Here is a 24065-nt window from a genome sequence, read left to right as displayed (position 1 = left end):
CATCTGTCTTACAGTGGTTTCTTCATTCACCTTAATAGTAGAATAAACAACGAGCACACAGGGATGGGAACAGAGAAAATCACCTTCCATTAAAGTGAACATGGAAGCTCTGCCATGCACATACCGGTAGATTCATGGATTGAGGGCTATCCATCTTTTTTATTATTTCAGCAAGCTTTTTACTATTTTGTGACCTCATGCATCTACATTCTTTAATGGACTATGCTAGTGCTTTTAAATGGGTATGTTTTCTTGCTGTTGTTTTAGTATTGAATGCAGCTTTTAAATTTCATGTTTTTCATTGTATTGTTTTAAGCTTTTATAAGGTGCTTTGGATGTTTTCAAGAAAAAAAGCAAAAGCAGAATGCATATATTTGTGTGATAAAGGGCCATTCACAGCCAACTTTCAGTTGTGTTGGAGGGGGGCAGGTAACCTGCTTGACAGAGAACAACCCTCTACTTGAATGACCAGCCCTCTGTTTGAACTGCTGGCCTGTCCAAGTCTATTTAAAGATCAAGGACTATATGAAGGAAGAGTAGGAGGGGCCTTGACATTACCCACCAACACCTGAACAGCAGACTGAGCAGGGCACACAGGTCATCTGGTTCCTGTTATTGATGATATGCATTGCATTTCCATTTAAATGATAGTAATTATTTCTAATTTGTTGTCTATATATAACTTACGCAAACATTATGTGAATCTTTGCCCACTTTTTCCTCCTTTTGGAGGATGCATTAAGTGGCTGTTCTAAGTTGGTTTCAGCAGGGCTGTACTGGGTACAGTTAAGTAATCAATGAATCCAACTCTGTTCAGTATTCATGGGCAAGATGGGCAATGTATGGTGAGAAGCTGGTTCATTGTGAAAGGCAGTGAGACTCTAGTACTCAGCAATGGGTAGGAATTGCAGAGCTTTCCAAACACAAGATAAATCTAGAGTGTGCCCCGTCTTAAAAATGCATATAATTGTTGGCTATATCCTACAGTAATGTCAATGACATGATCTCTATTGTACTACACAAGCATAATTGATGGCTATAATTAACATCGGGTCACACTTGCCTATCTTGTATTCAAAGAGTTGTCTTTAGAGTATCATTTTATTGGCAATGTGTTTGTGCCAAAAATATGCATCTCAGATATATGGCCATGGAGTCATGCTGGTGAGTTTGTAATCTACAAATGCCCTTCAGGCAGATTCCTCTCTCTGAAGTGACCCACACTTACCCTGATCTACAAACACAGGGGCCCCAGAGACTTTTGGCCTGTTTTCCCCACTAAATAGCTGGAAGCATATAAGGGGGTGTGCTTTAATATTCTCCTCAACAGTGAGGGTGAGGGTTATGAGAGTAGCAGTGTATGCAGAACTTGTTGCTGTGTGTGAACATCTTGGGATTAATTCTTTGATCCTTCACATGTACCAGTTGACCTGTTAGACACAAGAGATGCTGCACCCCTCTCTTTACACCAATTTGTTTTAATAGTAATTTGACTGAAAGCTATACAAATTGACATTTGTGTTGAGGATGTGTTTTCTCTCCCTCTTGTTTTTTTCCTTGTTTTTTGATGAGCAAAAGATCAGATCAGTTCTCCTTTAGGCTCTTGCAATTAACATTTCCCAAATTGGGTGCGATGAGGTGTGCCACTTTTTGATTATCATGTAGCTTTGAAAGGGTGGTTGGTTCTTCAAGAAAAGATTTTGTCAAACTGGTGCCCGCCCACCCCCGCCCCCAGATGTTTAATGAATTAGGAAGGGAACAGGGATAGAGAGGAGGAAAACCCTGCTATTTGAGTTCTAGCAACTTGAGATTTCAACCTGTCTCAAATTTCCCTCAGTGTTTTTTATTTGTTTTGGTTTTTTTAAAAGATCATTTTGAAGCTTCAGATTGGGGAGAGATGCTGACACCACGGAAATAAGGTGAGCAAGTTGTTTGTGTCTATGTGCAGCTGTTACCAGCCTTCAACCCACACCCAACCCCTTTGCTTTATCTCCCAAAGGTTTGTAGGCAAAAAAAATTGATGCAGTGTGAACATTGCCCGAATGTTCAGTGCCAAGTCAGTGCAGAGTTTAGAGTGAAGAGTCGGGGTCAGTACACATGAAAGAGGCCATTTTAATTTTATTTTCTCTGTGGCAGGCTCTAGGCACAAAACAATTTATCTGTAATTGCGGCTTGCCATGAGGATTTGGGGGATTTTCTTAACACCACAAAATTGGCTCCAGGACAGCTGCGCAGGATGGATGCTCCCAGATCCAAATTGCCATGTGGGATAACTGTGGGATTGAAAAAACATTAAACAATGTGTGGTTGATATAGAATGACAGGTAGACCTAGCCAGGTCCCCCAAAATTTTATAGTGAAACTTGACTTCCCAAATGTTATACATAGCTAATCTCGAAATACCTAAACAATGAAGGGCTTTCACTTTGGCCCGTTGTCAGGCCCTCTCTTCAACAATTCAAGAAGGCCATTATAGAAAGATACCTTATGAGGAAAGGATATGTCCATGTGGCTCTGGGCAGCAGGAAACAACAGAGCATGCCCTTCTTCCCAGCCAGTATTATATACAGGTAGACATTCGAACTAGGTTTATCCAACCCATCTTATATAAGTTTCCTGGACGTTCAGAACAACACAACATCTCCCTATTACTACAGGACAAGAGCCCAGAAGTCACATATTCAGTCACCAGATTTTGCGCTGCCATGACAGATATTCGACGAAGAATGGTCTATGCTACAATTCAATCCTAAACTGTAGGCCCATATTGTTAGATCCACAGTTCTGAAGCCCACCCCATATAGCTGTGTTAACCAATCTTTTAATTTTTCTTATAAATTTTTACTCACCCATTACTATGCTTAATTAAGTATTCTATGTATATGTTTAAATCTACATTTGGTTCTTGTTCCTATTTATTTAATAATTATTCGCTTAGATTCATACTGTTATGCTATTTATTTAGATGTTTTGCTTATGCTGGTCTATGACCATAATAAAGTACTTGACTTGACTTGACTTGACTTGACTTGACTTGACTGTGGGATTGGTGAGGATAAGGTTTCTACCGCAAGACCACCACCAATGAGCCTCTCTGCCAAACAGCCACTCTGCAAGTTGGTTAACATATTATTTATTTGTTTATTTCCTATATGAATTATTTCCCATGAAGCATTATGAAGTGATTTTTTTAAAAAAATTACATAAAAACAGTTACATATATAATAGCAATTAAAACAATTGCATATATAAAAACAATTACCTGTGTGTGTGTGTCAACAGCTCATGCACATAAACTATTCACTCCTTTTTTAAAAAAATTTTTTTACACATATTCAACAAAAGAAGCCTCACCCCCTCTTAGTAACTAAGCTATTTAAATCCATTGGAGGCTCCACTTGAGCTAAAGATCTCCATTTAGAAGGTTTATTGAAAGAGGAATGTCTTTAGCAGGTGTCACACAAACAATAAAGAAGGTGCCTTTCCGATACATAACGGGAGGGTGTTCCAAAAGGAGGGAGTGCCACCACACTAAGACCCAATTCTGACATCATGCAGAACGAACCATCTGATAGAATGGCATTTGTCGGATCCCCTCTCCTGCAGAACCCGGACCCTGCAATCATCACCTGACTCCCTTCTTGTGCCTCCTCCAGGAGAAGTCCAGAGGGCAGCAAACATGAGAATGGGCCTTTTCTGTAGTGGCTCCACGCTCGTGGGATACTCTCCCCCGAGAGGCTCATCTGCCACCTTTTTTATATATCTTTAGGCGCCAGGCTAGAACATTTATGTTATTGCAGGCTGTGAGGTTCGTGTGATGGTGCTTACGAGTGACGAAGCAGGAACCCAAACAGTCTTTTGACAGTTTTATTGTGCAAAATTATTTACAGTGCAGAGCTACGAAAAGCATGTCTGTCTCAGTCGCTGGCAGAATCCGGGAGTGGCCCCTTCCAGCTCCTTCCCCAACATAAGAGCTTCGGCACCCCAAATCTCCTCCTACCCTCCTTGCGTTTCACCCCTCTGCGCAATTGGGGCACCGGAACTGGCGTGTTTCCCTCCTGACCAGCCAGATGAGGTGAGGTGCTGGGGCTCTCAGCAGCATCTCCGAGCCCTCTCCTCTCCCGGCTGGCCCCTTCCCCTTCCTCCCCACTGGAGGTGTGGCTACTCTTCGCGCTGGAAGAGGTGCTTCTGCTCAAAAGGCGTTGGGGCTTTCTGTAAGCTAACAGGATCCGTTCCCCTCAGTGAGCCAGGAGGCAGTTCCCTGACATAGGCATTTAGCTAATTTAAAAATATATGGTCCATCAAACTGCAGGGAAGATTTTGTTGTTGTTGTTGGTTATTATGTTATGTATCTTTGTGTTTTTATATTGTAAACTGCCCTGTGATCCTTGGATGAAGAGCAGTATTGAAACAACAACAACAACAAACAACAACAACAACAACAACATGGTGAGATTATCGTTCTTATCATTGCTTTAGTCATGCTATGCTCTTTTGGCAGAACTGGCTAGTTTTACTGTGAATTTTGTATTTTAAACAAAATAGGAAATTCTTTCCAGTAGCACCTTAGAGACCAACTGAGTTTGTTCTTGGTATGAGCTTTCGTGTGCATGCACACTTCTTCAGATATTGTATTTTAACATGTTCTTTATGAAAAATGCTTTTCTATTGTTTTGAACAGCCATGGTATTACCAGTGAAGGGAAGTAGAGAAATGGTTTTAGTAAATAAATATTGACTACCTTGACAGGCAGCAGCTCTCCAGGGCCCCAGGCAGAGAGAGGCCTTTCTTCTCACCTGATCTGTGAGATGGTACGGATTGAACCTGGGACCTTCTGCACACAAGGCATGGGTTATACCACTGGGCTAATTTGCCCTTAAACTGCTTTTCTGTATGTATATATTTTTATTAACCACAAATGGACTCAGTTTAGCTACTGGTTTTTCTTTCCTTCATTGCACAGCCTGTGTTGCAATCTGAATGACTGTATTATTTTTCTGTTCCTCTATTAGCCCTTAAGATGCACAGAAACCGCTTACATTTGGTGTCTCTTCTTTCTTCATTCTTGTTTTAAATGTAGTAGACCTTTCTTTGGCTTTGCAAAGTTCCATCCAAGAAAAACTTTCAAATGATGCCTCTGACTAGTCCTTTATTCAGAACTCCAGAACTCTGCTGTGGATGGACAGCTAATTCTCTCTCTCTTTGTGTCACTCTCCTCGAAGTGACCCTACACAGTCCATCTCATGATTATTGAGCACTAATTTCTTAAAGCTGGAATAATTGAGAAAATGACAGAAAGATACCAACCAAAAAACAAAAAACAAAGATCTGTTTGGAAAGGGCAAGTAACATATTCGTTTTTGTTTGATAGAATTGTCATAACAAATGAGGAAATATTCAAGGATTTTCAATTCTTAGTAATTTTCTGCTGCCTTAAGATGATGTGACGATGTTGGCAAAATCACACTCTACATTTTTGTCTTTTGTTTTACTATGGGCTTTATACACTGTAATGTCACTGAGACTGGGATTGCTGCAAGCCACTGAAAATAGTTGCAATAAAGATGGCACCCCATACAATCTTGGCATTATAAAATACAAAATGAAAAATAGCCCAAGTCAAGTATCAAGTATAGAATCCCCTATAGAAGAGCAAGCAAAAAAACAAGTTTCCTGACTTGCTTTCTTTTCCATTTTTGTTTTATGATAAATGAAAGTGATTGGACCTGCTCTAACACACAGTTACACTAGGCTACAATAACATTAAATGCAAGTACTAATAAATCTTCTATCTTGTGATTCTTTTTACCCTTTCCTTCCCCCTTTCCCCCGCTGTAAATGATACGGTTGTTTCACCCGTATGCAACAACATGAACTAAACTGGTAGGATTATATCAGTCCTCCCCACTGCCTATGGCAGGGGTCTGCAACCTTTAAGACCAAAAGAGCCACTTGGACCCGTTTCAGAAGGGGGGGAAAAAACTGGGAGCCGCAAAACCATTGCAACATTTAAAACAAATATAACACTGCATTTTATTTTTAAAAATCCGATTTAAATTTAAAAAATCCGATTTAAATTAAAAAAATCCAATAATAATAATAATCCATTTTTATCCACCCTGGGGACCACTACCAGGTCACAGCCTGATCCAAGGTAGGTTGCAACAGCATACAAATATTTGATTTGTTGTTTTTTTTTAAAAAAAAAATGAGTCCTCAACTGCACACTTGTGTTAAATGTTTGTCCCATGTCTTATTGAAGACTGCTGGCTTTTACAATAATCTTAGTGTCTTTTACCCTTAATATTCCAGACCAGAGGCTATGTTCACCTCTTCCAACCACCTCTCTTGCTAAATAAAGCACAGAATTGCACCAGAGAAGCCTGTGATGTTTGTGCTGACTTGCATACAGGTGGCTGTAGTAGTTCGTAGTGTTCAAACCTTTTTAGGGGAGTTCCCTGCCTCCTTAATAACAATGGCGATAGATTTTGCACATGAACACAGATCCAAGTTAGGACTCCTCTCTTCCACGCCAACAGGTGCTTTGTCAAGGCTCCCCTAACACACACTCAGGACAGAGGAAAAACTGCAAAACGTCCCGGCCTTGCTCCAGGGCGGAGAGAGACGCGCGCCCACGAGAGCGCAGTCTGAGGTTGCGAGCGGAACCAGGAGTGAAGGAGGCAGCAGCAGGGAAACAGGTGCCGCTTCCTCAACCATTTTTAAAAAGAGGGCTTCCCCCCTCGCCCGCCACCCGCCGCCCCTGGCCCAGCCCGCAGCTGCCTACCTCGTCGTCGCCTCGACTCAGCAGCCAGCAGCCTTCCGAGAGGAACCGTGGCCAGCCCTCCCCCGCGGTCCCACGACCCAGCCGAGGAGTCCTGGCCTCCAGTGCCCGTGCGGGGACGCGTCTGAAGTCCCCCTTCCTGCCCCCATCCTGTCCCAGCTCCCAGCTGCCTCTGGATGCCGCGGGGTCCCACATACCCGCCGACCCTGGAGCTCCCCTGTCCGCCCCAAGGCCGCCTCCCACGCTAGGAAGACTCCCGGAGCTGGGCAGGGTTGGTCCCGCCAGGCAGGCTCGGGGGGCGGCCTCTCCCATGGGCGCCTGCTTCGGAGGCAGAGGCGGGGTCTTCAAAGTTCCCCCTCCCGCTCGCCCAGTTCCATCTCTTCCCGAAGGAGCGTGCGCGCCTGAGGCGCGCTCCCCGCCAGAGCCCTCGGCTGAGCTGCGCCACCTCTACTGCGTCCCCACCGCCTCCGAGCCCCGCTGCCCCGCTGTTCAAGGCCAGGTGATCCTGGGTACGCCCCTGAGCAGCGCCCTCAGCCTCCGGAGGGCGGTCGCTGCCAGCTGGAGAAGTGGGCGGGCGTATCCGCCCCGGAGCCGCGGCAGCCGTGTAAAAGAGCCGCATGCGGCTCCGGAGCCGCAGGTTGCTGACCCCCGGCCTATGGCAATCTTTTTGCTATCCCATTCAAAATTCAATTTAGTAAATACATTTCTTCCTTGAACACTATCATCAGTAGTGGCACTACCACTCACCCCATGGGCTTCCTAGAGGAGGTTAGGGATGCTGAGCAGCACCACGGAAATGGAATGTGCTGCTTTACGAGGCATGTCTAACAGGGAGGGTATTTGGGGCCTCAGCAATGCCATGCGGAGGGGAGAGACTGGCACAACCGTTTGGTAATCTGTACCTGCCAACTCTGTTCTTGTCAAGCACCTGTTTGGGGGTAGAAGATCAAGGCCTCTGTTGGTAATAAATCTGACTTCCAGACTGTTGAACTATTAGTGATAGTGTCCCCCCAAAATGCCCTTTGGTTTTGTATTGTCTGTATTATATAAATGTATTATATGGTATTTGGGAATGGGGTTGTTTCATTTGTTTTGCTGTATTTTTTTAAAGAAGTAACCCACCCTGGGATCTTATGATGAAGGGTGGGTAGCTATTACTATAAATAATAATGTTGGGGTGGTATATATACATGCATGTACACGTGTGTGTGTGTGTGTGTGTGTGTGTGTGTGTGTGTGTGTGAATAGGTAGACAGATAGATAGAATATTGAATTTTCATTCCTTAACATTGTCAGAATTTTCTGTCTACAGTATGTATACACTTTGATTTCCCCTCAGCTACCCCATTCTAGCTTGGCAAAAATATGTTTTGTTTTGTTTTGTTTTGTTTTGTTTTGTTTTGTTTTGTTTTGTTTTGTTTTGTTTTAAGGATCTTCCCCCCTCCCCTGACAAACAATAGAGAAAATGATTGTCCATTTTCTGTATACTTTATTGCTTTCACAAAGCAAACATAACAAACAGATACAGAACTCCCACCCAAAGAGCTGTTGGACAGAGCTAGGAGAGTGATCAATTGCTGGGATCCGGCCACCATAATAATGAGGAAGGAGGAGGGTGCACAGTGGCCGTTAACCCAAGATAATGATCAAGTGGTAGTATAGTAAACACACTCTGCATTCGTCCAGGAAATGTCATGTACACTGTATAATATAAAGGGAAGTGATCGAGTGTATAGATATACAAATACTGCCAGTGCCACCCAGCCTGGATGTGGCATAAAAGGAGCCTGATTAAGTAGTCTATGATAAACATATCATTGTAGTCTGGAAAGTATTAATATTTTTAGAGTCATTTAATTCACCACCACACTGAGTTCTGTAACATTCCAATGTAGCATTTTTAAGGCTATGGGCATTCAATTCTTTTTCTTGTATCACAAGGTTGAGAGTGTCTTTGAAGGTCACATAGTAAAGTCAGCTGCTCAGAAGTAGGATCTTTGATACAGCAAGGAAACACAATTGCAAGGCTGAAGTCTTAATCACAATGTCCAGCCCCTGTTGCAGGAAACACCAACTCCCACACAAGACAAAGGAGAGGAAGTAAAGGCAACCAAATTCTGGAACCAGCCAACACCACACTGCTGTTGCAGAATTTTGGTGGTCCATTAAAATGGTCCACCCATGGCAGAAACAAAACTAACAGCTCATTTATGGTCACTTTGGACAGTTTGTTTGTTTGTTTGTTTGTTTGTATTTGTATCCCACCTTTTCCTCCAAGGTCCTATGATCCCTATCAACCATTCTGTAAGCAATGACCACACCCCTTTTTAACTCACACCTCTTTATGTTTCGAGCGTGATTGGAAAGGTTCAGAGTAGTGTAGGTTGCAGGTTTTGGAAGGTCCTAGGTGATGACACTGACCATGGGACCCACTCCCTCAGTAAGTCTACCTCCTCACTGCCATAATCACCAGAAGCTGCTGCACATTTTCCTCATCATTATTTCCACTACGCTGGCTGCTGGGGGGGGGAGCCAATGAGCAAGCAGGCAGTAGCATCTACTTCTCCTCATTCTCACCATTATTGTTGGCTAGAGTGACTGGTGGGTGAGCAAGCAAGCAAGCAGGCTGTAGTAGTGAAGGGGTAAAACAATTCCAGCGAGCTCTTTCAATGTACTCTATCTTAGATAGATACTCTATCTTCTGAACCCTGGTTCAGAAGCAGGTTGTGGGACATGTAAAAAATAAGAGCTTTCATATACAAGGCTGAGCCTCCATATGGAGGTTGGCCTTCTTACAATAATGCATTGGTTATCTGTTCCAAAATTGTCTTAACAAAAACCTGATTGTCACATATGTTGCTACAAATGGTCAATGAAATAAAATATGTGAGTATGGAAGGAGTAGGAGAAAGGCAAATGGCCGGTCCTTTTTTCTTCTCTGGAACAGAAAACAAATTCTAAAGCTGAACTTGGCTTGGAGGAAATATAGTCTCTGAAAGGGAGCTTTGTTTTGTCCTACAGTACAAAACCTATTAAATACTTGGTGTGATGTGGCAAGATTTTGTCTGTCGCCTTTTCTATCCAAACACATGGGAAACAAGCTTAACAAAGTAAAGGGAAATGTGGGATGGGGACTTTCAAAGCAAATGGATATTAATATTTTCCTATCTATACATAAAAGTGCACTCTTTTTATGACTGCCGAAGATTCCGCGGTACTTATGATTTTGAAAACCCTTTCAAAACTAAGGTCTCTTTGAAGTCAGAAGGTTTATAGTAATTAATGACATAATAAAAAAACGGAGTCAGGGTGATCTATGTCTCCTTGCTTCATGTTCCAAAATGTCTGCTGGCAAAGCCCATATAACTATGCACTTTGTAAAGTTGCTGCAAGACCCCATTTTGAAAAGGCAAATGCCGGTAACCAAGCCCACTTGAACAACACTACAATCACATGCCAGTGGGCAATGTAAATGAAATAGTTACTTTGATAGCAACATGAATTTCACTTGCAGACTTCTAAGAGATGGTAATAAACAAAGGATAAAGAAAATGTTATTGAAATACTTAACTGGTGCTCTTACACACATGGACTTTAAAGGATTCCATGGGAGATTCTAAACTCTATATACATTTTTATGAAAATTTAAATGAATATCTGTCTCATCTCAAGTGCATTTGATTTCTAAAAGGACAATTTTGATGTTCCGTGTTGAATTATTAAGTAAAAATATTCAGTTATCAGATAGTTAATTAAGTGGAACTGACTGTATTCATTAAAATATTTGTTCCAAACAAATGTATTTAACATTCAGATATTATGCAGAATAGGTGACAATTGCATATCTCCATGGAGATCAATAATGGTATTCAGATCATTGTGTAAAGAGTCTGCAAGTTTAATGCAGAGAGAATGTCATTATTATTTCTCTCTTAATGATGGTCATTATGCGCAAACACTGATTGAATTCCATTTGTTACCTGCATTTGAGCTGAGAGGAATAATTACAATTTAAGTGTCTCCATTAAAATTCATAAAAGAATATGAATGCAAAAATTATACTTGAATCTGACAAAATATACTTTGAGGATATAAATTGTGTTTTCTGATAGGCCTCTTAAAAGTATTAAAAATAGCTTCATTTTAATAGGACAGCATATAAAGATCATGCATTATCACCTTTATGTTAATTCTCGTAATGCATGACTAATACTAAAAAAAAGTAAAGAAATTAACTTTGAAAAGTAGAAATTAACAAAACAATAGGCTGCTTGACTTCATGCATTTGGACTGAGGTTATAGTGTCCAAGTCTCATAGTACCCAACTCACTAGTTAATAGCTAGGTAACTAGTGTTTTGGGGGGCACTGTAAGAATTAATCCAGCCATCCTTTCTGTCGTCTGTTTCATTAGGGGATTCTTTTTTAAATCAGTTAAATAGAATATCATTAGTGGAGCCATTTAAAATCCCCCCACCCCAACACACACACACACACACACACACACACACAGTGTGCTTTTCTCTGTTGCACCAGCTGCTTCCTGCCCAGCAAGCACCATTGAAATACTTCTTATTAAGACTGAAGGCCCTGATTCTAAAGGCAGGTAACCAGCCTCCTGTGACTTCAGCTCCGCTTGGCATCCCACCGAGATGCTCAACACTTCACAGGACTGGGCCCTTAAGCCCTAATTAATAACTGTAGCTGTATTCCTGAGGGTCTGCTTAATGACCTATCTCCTGCTACAACAAAGGGAGATCTCTAGGCTTGCAGTCCTCCGCATCCCTGAGTTGGGGGAGCTGGGCCTTCCCTCAGAAGGGCAAAACAATACAGAGCTCTTCTCCAGCCTTGTTTGCCAGACTACAGATGTACTTGTCATTTGGGGGAATAGCTTGGGACCGTTTCATTTGCTTTGAGCCGAAGATGATTTATTGCATTCAGGAGCACATTTGGTGTGTGTGTGTTTTTCTCTACTTCTGCTACTGTATTTTCTAGGGTGGTGTGCTCTGTTTGGCTACATAATGGGGATGCTGGGCTTTTCAGAAATACAAGTGTGCCATTTCAGTAAGGATCAGGTGACTTTTTGTGAATGGCTTTGTTCTGGGGGTGGTCCCTACCAAACTGATTCTTAAAAAAAAACATTTTGCTGCTGAAGACAAAGGGCAAGATGGCACACACACCCTGCATACAAACACACTAGTTCCATGTACGGTTGAATCTTACATCAACACTGTCAACATCCTACACTGTACCCAAGGACAGCAGCCTATCATAGGAGTATTTGAAAGGCCTGTGGCACACGCACTGCTATACCCAACAAAAAGCAATACCTGGGGGGCTCAGAAGGAAATATGGGGGGCTGCCTCTGCTGCTTTGGTGACTAATGCCCAATGGGATAGGTTGGGTGGAAAGTAGAGAGGCCAACAGAAGGAAAGTAGAGAGGCCAATGGCAGGCACAGCCAACCAATTCTAGTTTTGTCCCCATCCTCCTCACTGCTGAGTTCTTCAGTAGTGTGAGAATGAGGAGGAAGCTGATAGGCTGGTAGGTGGGGGAGGGTCTTGCTAACAGCAAACTGTGGTCATTGGGCAGTGCCCCCATTTGCCCTAACAGACCAGCCTCCACTGCTCTATTCCCACCCCCAACATTGCTTCCCAAGACAATGACCTTACACTGCCTAATGGAAGAGCTGGCCCCAACACCATGGTATTCTTAACCATTTACTTGTGGGTAAAGATCCCCCTTCAACATAGGCTCTTCTTACTGCAAGGAATTAGAAAAGGGAATTCATAAAAGACTGGCTTTGTTGTGAGCAACCTAGGCAAATGGTGTGTCCCCAGGCAGGGCACACTACTGCTGCGGTGGAAACTTTTCTACTCGCTTAGGTTCCCCATGGTATTGAAATCCCCGGAACATCAGGGTTCCAGCTCATGTGGCAAGCACAGGGCACTCCTCTGCAGAAGTTTAGCTTCCAATGCACGGAAGACAATGAACTTGGCAATGGTGATCCAAGCGTGGGAGTGGAGCCAAGAGTGCACCCACATGCCCTCAATCTCTCACAGCTGCAATCCTGTGATTCACCTAGGAATGAGTCCTATGAATCCAGCGAAGGCTTAATTCCAAGAAGGTATGCCTAGGATTCTGTTCTTAAATGTATCAAAATTAGGCAGATACAGGCAAAGCATCATAGAGAGACTTTTTAGGTTTTTGAATTTCTCCTTGTTGCAAGACAGAGCAATAACCCAGGAGTTCACAGGACTCAAACTCTCCACTTTCTTCCTTTTTTTAATAATCTTTTTGAAAAGGTCTCCAGGCTGAAGCACACAACAATTACAATTTATTATTACAGTGATATTTTTTTATAATGACAGTAGAAGCCTGTTAATTGGGTTATCAGTGGACAGTCTGTCATGCTGATTAAGTGGCTGCTCCAATTAAGAGAAGAGAGCATTTTTTATTTTAAAAAAGACTGGGGGGAAAACCTCTTAAAATGACACTAAAATATCCTACCAAACAAAGAGACACCAAATAATCACAGTATTGCATTTTTACTTGATCTTTTTCTCCTTGCTAATTTCTATTTGTTAACTTTTATATTAAAATGAAAAAGATGGTGCTGGGTGTTATTTTGGTATGTGTGCTTTACCAGTGTAACAGCTAGTTAAACACTGCTTAAGTTCCTGTCATGAGGCAAACACTTTCCTATCAAACAAAATGTGATGGTTCTTCTTGAGGATCACTTGCCATGAGCCAGCCCTGCTGACATGACTGGCCAGCCTCAGTCGATACATGCCAGGGTTTGTTTGTTTGTTTGTTTGTTTGTAGGAAGGCATGATATCTCTGCCTGACATTGGAATCACAGAGATTTCCTTCCCATATAACCCATATTCTAGGCTTAATGGTAATCTTTGGCTTGTAGCTTCCATTCATTTCTTTAAAATACAGTGGAACCCCGGGTTACGTACCCCCCGTGTTGCGGACATTCGAGTTGTGAACGTCCACAACCCAGAAGTGTTTACAGAGCATGCGTGACCCACGCGCAACCCCCGGATGCACAGAAACGTTCTGCACACTTCGCGCATGCGCACAAGTGCTCAAATCGCGCTTCTTCCGGGTCTTTGTGTGTTCGTGATGCGCACGCCTGCATTACGTACCGCGACCCGGAATGGATCACTTACGTAACCCGGGGTATCACTGTAAAGAAATCAATCAATCCAGAATATGGACCTAGAGATCTCAGCTGCCATACAACTTTGAAGATGGGAACTAACACAGGTCGTTCAGAATGCCTAGTCTGTATTTATTTTATTTTATTGTTTAATAAATTTATATCCCAACCTTGGGATGAAGGAATTGAGGGAATGCTCATCAAATCTGCAGATGACACCAAGCTAGGACAGATAGCTAATGCCGCAGAATCAATATCCAATATAACCATAACAGATTGGAGAACTTGGCCCAAACTAACAAATGAATTTCAATAGGGAGAAATGTAAGGCTGTTAGGCAGGAAAAACCAGCTGCATAACTATAAGATGTGGGGGGGGGGGGAGAGACACCTGGCTTGCCAGTAGTACATGTGAAAGGGAACTAGAGGTTCTAGTAGACCACAGGCTTAACATGAGTCAACAGTGTGGTGCAGCAGCAAAAGATAGTGAATGTTATTCTAAGCTGCATCAACCGAAGTATAGTGTCCAGATCAAGGGAAATAATAGTACCACTCTATTTTGCCTTGGTCAGACCACACCTGGAGTACTGTGTCCCATTCTTGGCACCAGAGTTCAAGAAGAATATTGACAAGCTGGAACATGTGCAGAGGGTGACCAAGATGGTCAAGGGTCTGGAAACCAAGCCTCATAAGAAACCGTTCAGTGAGTTAGGTATGTTTAGCCTGGTAAAGAGGAGACTGAGAGGAGATAGATAACTATCTTCAAACATCTAAAGGCTTTCTCATGGAATATGATAGGATGGTAGGACCTGAACTAATTGATTCAAGTTACAAGAAAGGAGATTCTGACTAAACACCAGGAAGAGCTCCTCAGCAGTGAGACACCCTTGGAAAGTGGTGGACTTTCCTTCCTTGGAGGTTTATTTTAGCAGAGATGGATGGCCATCTGTCATAGATGCTTTAGTTGAGATTCCTGCATTGCAGGGAGTTGGACCTTGTGGTCCCTTCCAACTCAACAATTCAACTCAACAATCCAAAAGGATGTTAAGCAAGAATGGTTGTCCAGCTCAGTTCCAGGTAGGCCTGGGTCTAAATGGGGGAGAAAACAGTTCCTGCAATTTGCTCAGAGTCTGCATCAGCTCCTGGCATCTTTGGGCAGCTGCCAGGACTCTAGCCTACCTAGCACATGTCCTATCCCCACATTTTAAACATTCTTCAGAGATTAGAGCATCACAAGGCATTTGGGTCTAGCTTTTTCCACATTAATATCTCTACATAATGTTGATCTGGGGCATTGTGAGAAATTTAAATGGTAGCTAGGCCTAGCAAGCTGGCACTGCTCGGAATACTGCTGCTGCCTGCCATGGTTAGGTATGCCAAGCAGGACCAGTCAATGGAGCAGGTGGATCCATCAGAAGGCACTTTGCACAAACATGGCACTAGCCTTTGATTTGTTGGTATGTTTTTAAATATGGATATGGGGATGTTGGTGTTTTTGGAACACAGCTTGGTTTGTTTCTGTATTAGGAACTAGTGTGCAGGGAGAAGAGGGAGAGGATTTTTCTGACTAGCAAGCTGAAATGCTTGCACTGACAGCATGATTGCCACAGTAGTTTGTTGAATTTCTCTCCTATTCTGGATACAACCCCACATATATGAAGATATAGCACAATGTGTATACAATGTGTCCAGTATTACTTTCATTGTTGCTTTTTCCTAGCTTGTCTTTCAACAACAAGGCCCCTAGAGATGGCTCACAATAGTTGTAAACAATATACAAGGAAACCACGGCAATAGAATACAATTAATAACTGGAACAACAATTCATATCAACAGCAAAGAAAACTAGAAAAACAAGTTTGCAATTTACTGCACACCTTTCTGGCACTAACCCCCATTGAACACTATGGGTCTTAACTTCTGCATAAACTTGAAGAAGATCACATGGTAAATAGGGATAGACAAGTCAGTTTGATTTTCAGTCCCTGGCACTTTTACATACGTCTATTCCATCCTATTTCTGCATGAAATTGGGGGGGGGTTCTTTTTTGTTTTGAAACCACATGAAAATCTGCATTTAAAGATGTGGTTATGATATGGTTTTCAAGCTGAGAACTGCACCTTGATGTCCAAGAAGCATGAAATCCAATGGATAGCTACCTTCAGATCTGTATATGAATCTAGGAGGTTTGGATCAGGTCCATTCAGATCACATCAAGTTTGGATCAGGAATTTGCAAATATTGACTTTCTCAAGCATCCATAATGGCAAGGCACACAAAAAGCCTGGCAAAACAAGCATGTCTCTACTATCATCACTATCCATACTGTTGTCTTGGACATTAAATCTGTATTAATTTTGACATGCTTCTCATTTTCTCAGTGCTTACTACTTCTGGCTCAAACAAACTTGTGTTAAATCCTGAGTACAAACCCAGGGAGAAAGCACAGCTGCTAGCTAAATTTATTAACTAGTCATTTCTGATCAGCATTACATTTTTTCCTGCTTAAATTGCTGTTTTTCAGGTATGCAAATCTCTTTGATGTATGCTTACGGGCACAATATTTTCTAAATCCTTGGCAGAGAGAGATTTTTTCTCTCCCAAACATTAAAACAACACTCTCAGTTCCCTGAAGTATTTCTTTGCTATTCTGTCACAGTAAAAAGTCCAAAAGCAACAATGGAACAATTCAATGCATGTGGGTCATGAGATCTGGGCAGTTTCAAGGATGAAGAAGAGGGGGAAATCAAAGCTGATTGCTCAAAAAGAGAGAAAGGGTCGAAAATGGGAAAAGACTATTTTAGAATCAAGACGTACAGTCTACCTAGACCATGTGGCTCTTGTGTGGTGCTATTACATTTCTTGATAGCTCTTTGAGGTGGCCTACTCAAAGTGTGAGAAATATATCCTATGCTGATTATCACCCAGTGGAGTAAGAAGCCATAAATAATCTTATGGAAAGGGCATGAACTTCTGCACAGAGTCATGGTTCCTTTTCATTGCTAAAGAAGGGAGGGTATGAATTACAAACTGCTGTTCACTTTGGATAAACATTAAAATCTTTCCGTCAAAAATTCAGGTTTGTCAACAGTTGGGACTTTTTGAGCTGGGAGGAGGAAAAAATTAATTTAATGTTATATAAATACATAAAGTCAGCCAGATTTTGATTTCCTTAGGATTTTCTGGAAGGTGAAGAAATTTGATTCCCTGTGGTATTTACAACAATAAAGCCCAAAACATCATCTGTTCCTAGTGCCAGGCATGAACTCCTTAGAGGATGAAGCAGACACCCCACAGATTGAGGAACTTGAGGATCAGGCAATGCTGAGTGCAATGTTGAGGATCCCATTGAGGGGCCCTCTGGGTTTGGTACCTGATGAGGAACCCTGGAACTCTTGGAGGAAGGAGGAGGAAGGAGGGAGCAGAAGTGGTGCCAACAGTTTTGGGTCCAGGCTAATGAGCAGGCATAGGCAAACTCCAGCCCTTCAGATGTTTGGGACTATAATTCCCATCATCCCAGGACCAGTGGTCAGGGATGATGGGAATTGTAGTCCCAAACATCTGGAGGGCTGGAGTTTGCCTATGCCTGCTAAAGAGCAATGCACCTATAGGCCAAAGCTATTGGTCTACTCATGAGTAAGGAGTCTGCTTGTGTGTAAGTCATTCCTGATGCTTCTTCATCAGTAGCAAGTGTGGTTAGAGCCTTCTAATTGCTGGAAATAACACAGCTCTCTAGCTCCTGGTGCCTAATTTTAACCTCCCTGACTTGCTGTGTTGTATCTTGTCTGACCTCCCTGTTATATATTGACCCCAGATTGTTTGGACTGTGCTACAATCTGCCTGTCATCATTCGTGAATACTTTGGTCTAAGATCATATATTCTGTAACTGGGACCCTTGCTGCTGAGGCCATCCTCTGAAGCATGGCTGTCAACCTTCCCCCCCCTTTTTGTGGGAAATTCCCCTATCAGTATATAGTATAGTACTGATAGGGGAATTTCCCACAAAAAAGGGAAGGTTGACAGCTATGCTCTGGAGAGTGACAACTAGTGTGATAAAGAGCCCCCCCCCCCAAAAAAACCCCACTGTAGTATGTGTAAAGAGTGAAGGATGGGAGCCATTTTGTTTCAGGTGAGCTAACGTATGTAGTTTAGTGGCTCTAGGAATCATAACAGATGTGTCTAGTATATGAGGATGCCTACAATGACAATGGAAAAGTCACCAAGTATTTGTTTGGGCTTTTCTCACCTTTATATGTTTCAAACCATCACATTCTGCCTGCAGGATTATCTTTTGGCTTTCATAGAAGAAGTTGGTTATATTTGCATTTTTGGTTGGGAATATTATCAGCTTGATAAGTATCTATATACAGTTTTTGTTAGCAGGACTTGATTCAGTTGAGTGACATAATATAACATACTAAAGAATCATAAAATAAAGCTGTGTTTTGATGATTTGGTATGCATAATTCAGTCCCTCACTCACTGCTTTGGCTCCTTAGCCATCTTTCAAATCTCTGCTGTCTACGTGTCTAGTAAATAGTGCATAGTCCTGATTATATCCCTATTTTTATTGCCATCGTGCTCAACTCTCCTTCCCCCCCCCTTTCCCTTCCTTTCCTTCATACATCTCTTCTTCCCTCATCCTTCAGGTGCCTTCTCTACCCATCCTTCCCCTTAGATCCACCACCCTTTGGATAACTTACTTCTAGGCACCTTGTCTATTTGATCCTCCATCTCCTGGGACCTCTTCCACTTGCCAGACCTCATCTTCCATGTTTATGTAGCATCCCTACCTCTGCCATTTCTTTCTGTGACATATTTCCTCCTCTATGCAAGCCCTCCATCATTTTTCCCCCTCATCCAGATTGCTGTCTCATAGAAGTCTCACTGCTGGTTTGTCAATATTCTGTTCCTGTCAACTCTCTGCACTGTGTGTTGTTTGTCAATAGTCTGCTGCCAATACCTTGCACTTTTAAAATTAGAATGTTTATTAATATCCCATGACATCACAGCAGCTTGAACAAACCAGTGACTAGGAAGGGCGGGGGAACAGCTCAAAAGTGCCACATTACACTTGCTTTTAAAACATACTTAAGGATTTAATGTTTTTTCCAACTCAGGACAGATTGTATCCAAATTGCAGGATAACCAGAAATTAATAATCACACATAAATATAGCAGCGTTTCCTCTTTTTAAAAGGTCTTGCTACAGATTGGTTTCCTTCTGACTTTGTTCATGTATTTAATTAATGCCATGCCCAGTTTATACAGAGAAAGCTTCTGCATGAGTCTGGAGAGCTCAGTCTTAGGCGGTTCAAAACCCTCGGTATTCTTCTCTGTTCTTGGCCTCTTTGCCCGTACATAAAATACCTTATGCTGATTAGAATTTTAAACTGCAGCACGACCGACTGAGAACACGTGCTGATGTGCTCAATTGTTAAAACGTGTCGCCTTGTTGTCGACAATTTATCAGCTGTGGCCATTTAACTCATACTCACTTGAGCAGAATTAAGAGTGTTTACTTTCCTCATAAGAGGGCAATCAGATATGTACCAATTTTGTTTTTAACTGCGGAGAGCCAGGGAGCTGCAAACTGAGTGGAGAAGGGATTCAGGAAGGCCTAATCAATCACTGACAGATTACAGCTAAAGCCACTTCCATACCCATTAAAGCAGGACAAATGCAGAATTGCAACTGAACAACTTCTAGTTTTAAGCCAACAGTGGGACTTCCTAGTTATTTATCAAAGTCATTGCTGGTAAGCAGCATGCCTCACTGCTCAATTGTACTTCACAGCAGACAGAGCTGACTGAAGCCTCAGCCATGAAAGAAGTGTTTATGCCCTCAGCTGTGGTGCTGTCAGCCCTCTGGAATTTACTGTAAATCACACAGCTTTTATTGCAAGATTTAGTAGCTTATCCTCTGTGGGCTCTATTCACTGCAAGCTTGTTACTATTTGGATGTTAGCCTCAGTCCATAAAGGGACTTGCTACACATCATCAAACAGCAGCGAAAAACCAAAGGTTTCATTTTTCAATTTTCTAAACCCTAAACTCCTCAACAGTCATTGAATTTCATTGCGGAAAGTGGAAGTCTACTTTATTATGGTACTCAATTTCCCCAATGGAGTTATACACTTATAACATTACTTTTATTTCCAATGACAGGATCTGGCCATCTGTCCTGGCTGTAATTTCATAACACACTCGCTAGTTTTTATTTTAAGGGAATTTTCAGATATTACATTGAGCTGGTGACAAAATTGTAATGTAGATATAAAGGCCGCAATAATGATAACTATATTAAGCCCTGCCTAACATTGGAACAAAGTTTCCCGCACATGGTCTCCACACTTGCTCTGAGTATGGAAGAGCTTCATAGCCTTTGAACACACTTGAATTGATCAAACGGGAACAGGGGCACTTGAAAACCCAGAAAACACAAAACAATTTTTGAGAGTGAGATTTGGGAGAGTGCACACCGGGCTAATTTTGCTTGAGGGGTAACATTTTGTTATCAGACAGCTGACGCAAAACATTTCTCAGTTCTAACATTGTGGGGTAGGAACTTCTCAAATGTCATTTCATCATTTTGATCTGCCCAAAGTCCAGAAATCTGAAGACGCACTTGATTTGTTTTTCTTCATTAAGTGGCTATTATGTAGTCATTTGCCTCCATCCTCCCCCACTCACCCACCCTCTGCTTTCCTGAACAGTATTTGGTATCTCTTTCCTGACAATATCCTCTCTTTGAAAGAGGTCACCCAAGGCTGTCTTCCACTTTGCAATAGCTCTGCTTCAGTCGAGGAAGCCCAAGGTTATTGTCTCTTCCTTGAGATATTTCTTAAGTCAAGAAGAAATAAAACAAAACCCACAACATTAGGCTGGGAAAATCAGTTAGCTTTTTCTTTTCTTTTCTTTTTGCCACAGTGACTGAAATACTTCAAGCTCTGGAACTTTTACCCCATCCTACACAGGACATTTATCATCCACTGATGCTGAAGTCTGGTAGCCCAGTTTTGTTTCCTAACCCAGTACTGCATCACAAAGGAAACAAAGGTCCTTTTGTTCTTGTTGGGTGTCTAGTAGTGCCGGCAGGAATGCCTACGAAGATTATGAAGATTAGAAAATGGATGGTGATAAGTATGATCACCATTACTTTCAGGGGTGACACCAGCTAATTTTCTACAAGCTGTTGCTGAAAATCATTCAAGTATTTGGTGCAATGTGTGTCTCATCATGTCTCATGTCACGGATCGCCCCCTGATTGCTAAGAGATTTTATTGTATACAGCAACTCATAATATTGCCTGAAATGCTTTGATCACTTGTTAAGTCCTACTGGTATCTGTGTATCCAATTTACACTTTACCAGAGAAGCTGGGATGTCATTACCTGTGGCTTCTTCCTATGCCATTCTGAGAATACCCAAATCTGCTTAGCCACATGAGGAGGTTCACATTATCACAGCAGTACTGCTGTTACCCATAGGAATACTAACATGCTTATGTTCCATATTTGTTTTATTACACCCCATCCTGACCTTTCTCAGAGGAGCTCAGGACAGTGTACATACTTCTCTTCATCCCTTTTATTATCAAAACAACCCTGTGAGGTAGCTTGAGCTTAGAGAGAGGAGGATTTGAATCCAAGTTCCCCTGTCTTAGTTAGACATACTAGCCCATTGCACCAAATACTGTCACAAGCAATGCATTCAGACCCTACATAAGTGGTGCAAGAAGAAGTCTTTAGGAAGCAGCAATAAACTGCCCTGTATGGTATAAACGTCCTTGCATGTACTTATAACTAGAAGCAGCATTGCAGCCTAAAGGAGTAGTAAACATTTTGACAAACATGCCTTTGTCCCTTGTCTTGTCCTTTGTCTTCATTATCAAAGCCTCACTGCCACCTTTTAGTAATTTTTAACACATGTTTTTAGCATATATTCACCAATCCACTACAGCTAAATGTCATGGCAGGGGTACAGGAGAACCAGGGATGGTGTTTTTCTGCCATTGCACAAACCTAGCTACTGTAATATGCAACAGTGACATCTCAAGGTCCCTATACCCCCTGCTCTATATATAACTGTGAATATCTGTTACAGGTAGGTAGCCGTGTTGATCTGCCATAGTCAAAACAAAATAAAAAATTAAAAAAAAATTCCTTCCCGTAGCACCTTAGAGACCAACTAAGTTTGTTCTTGGTATGAGCTTTCGTGTGAGTCTAGCACGGCAGTCGTATTCATCTCTGTGAAGCACATGTTATGTACCAGCCTTTGCCCTCTACACGACCAAGTTGTCTGGGGCCGATGGAAGCTGTAGTTCAAAATATCTGAAGGGTATACTGTACTGGCCTTTGTATGAAAGCTGCCTCATGAGGCATATCTCTGGGTTTTCTCTCAGGTGGGGGGGGGAGGGAAATAATACGGAGCACAATCTTTGGTGTCACATAGGACAATAGCAAATGGAGCCAAGCCAAGATACCTTCTATGGTTACATTTAGAAAGGCTCAGGTGACCTCCCCTGCATCCGCCTAACCCCACTGTGAAATGTGAATCAAGCTGAAGAAATTTGCCTACTGATAATACTTATTATAGATTTAATTCTGTCTTCTGGGCCCTGTTAATTTTACTTCAGAGTTACTTTTTATATGACCTCCATCTACTGATCATTGATTCTCTTGTTTCAAACCTGGATGGACCAGCTCTCCATACAATAACAAGTACCTAATAGGTTTCTAAAGTAATGACACAGTAGTTATTCCGAAATTGTCAAAGACACTAAGTAAATGAAAATTACTGTATTTGAATGATCAAGCAAGCATCCACAATAGAAGAATAATTTACCAATGTTGAAAGAATAGCCAATTTACTTTGACAATTTATTCTAAGTAATCTGGGTGCGTAGGATACTCAGTAATTACTAGGTATGAAATTTAGGGAAAGATAATCTCATCATTTCTCCCCCTGCTTCCTCGCTCTCTACTTGGAGGGGGGGGGGAGTCTGGTCTTTTAAAGTGAGTTTATTCTTTAAAATTCCAGTTTGACAGTTCCTGAAACTTGAATTTCCATAGATTAGACAGACAGCTTTACCTCTCCTCTGTGTTTAGGAATTTTATGTGGGAGATTCCCCCGGGACTCACCTCATGCTGTAAAGTATGTTGTGATCACATTTAGTGAGTTCTCTGTTCACAAAAGCCCCTCCAGGCAGTTCAGTGCTGTCGTCCTGAGGGATGTAAACTCAAAGGAGAGTCTTCAAATATAAAGGTATTTTTAGCTCTGAGGAGAAATATGAATCTACAGCAGAGGCTGCTGCAACAGAGCTCTCCTAAGTGGGCCCACATTCATTTACTTCAGTCACTTTACGCTTAGTTCTGCCAGTGGTGGGTCTGTCTCTGGATGTGCAAATCAAACACATTACTGAAATCAAATGTGAACTTCCATTGGGGCTCTGATCTATACATTGGCTATTTGCATGGTGTTCTGTTTGTTTTTGTTTGCTTGAACCCTAAATTGTTTCTTTTTAAGGCCAACAAAATGCTTTGCGCCACAACAGACATGGGAGGGGAGGGTTACTTTCAAGATTCTCAAAATCTGCCACAGGCTAGGCTAGTGCAGCAACTGTGTCGTTGATCTAGTAAGGTATAAAATAATTCCTCTGGAGATTTTCAAAATCTCACAGAGTTAAAGACTCCATGCAGTGCTTTACACACTCGCCGGGGAGTAAATCCCATTAAATTAAGGGAGCAATGCTAACAATCCAATCTGTACTACTCAGGGGGGCGCTTAGGATATGGCAGGAGGGTCTCTATGCCTGGGTCCGCTGGCATGGAGGTTGGACTGCCATAGAAGTCCCTGCTGTGTGCGCCAAAGGCACAGGTTTGTTCTGGAGCTACTTTTGACACACAAGACCAATAAATAGCAGGTGCAGAGCGGAGTCTGCCAAGCACCCGCCAGCTACTAAAGCACCCACTTTGCTGTAGAGGGGTCTAATTCTGCTGCAAAAGTCTGGATATGGCACAGCAAAAAAAAAAAGAGTGGGGACCCACTGCCTTCTGCCCTGACCAGCAGGTGGTGCCAGGGTTTTGTATACAGTGGGGATTCCGCAGCTATGAGCAAC

At 42.2% G+C, this 24065-nt stretch overlaps 2 long non-coding RNA genes across 2 annotated transcripts in view; both read right to left on the bottom strand.

The window, feature by feature from the left end:
• LOC117056091 overlaps positions 1 to 24065 on the bottom strand; it is a 429770-nt gene that overhangs the window by 200864 nt on the left and 204841 nt on the right. The gene's annotated exons all lie outside the window — the stretch shown is intronic.
• Positions 1870 to 23247, bottom strand: LOC117056092. The gene is made up of 2 exons (XR_004427690.1): positions 23089 to 23247; positions 1870 to 2273 (listed from the first exon to the last, which is right to left on the bottom strand). It is a non-coding gene; the product is annotated as an uncharacterized LOC117056092 (long non-coding RNA).

The sequence above is a fragment of the Lacerta agilis genome, chromosome 1 (assembly GCF_009819535.1).
Source record: "Lacerta agilis isolate rLacAgi1 chromosome 1, rLacAgi1.pri, whole genome shotgun sequence".
Taxonomy (NCBI): Eukaryota; Metazoa; Chordata; class Lepidosauria; order Squamata; family Lacertidae; genus Lacerta; species Lacerta agilis.
Note: the sequence above shows the minus strand (reverse complement) of the source record. Positions and strands in the feature narration are given on the sequence as shown.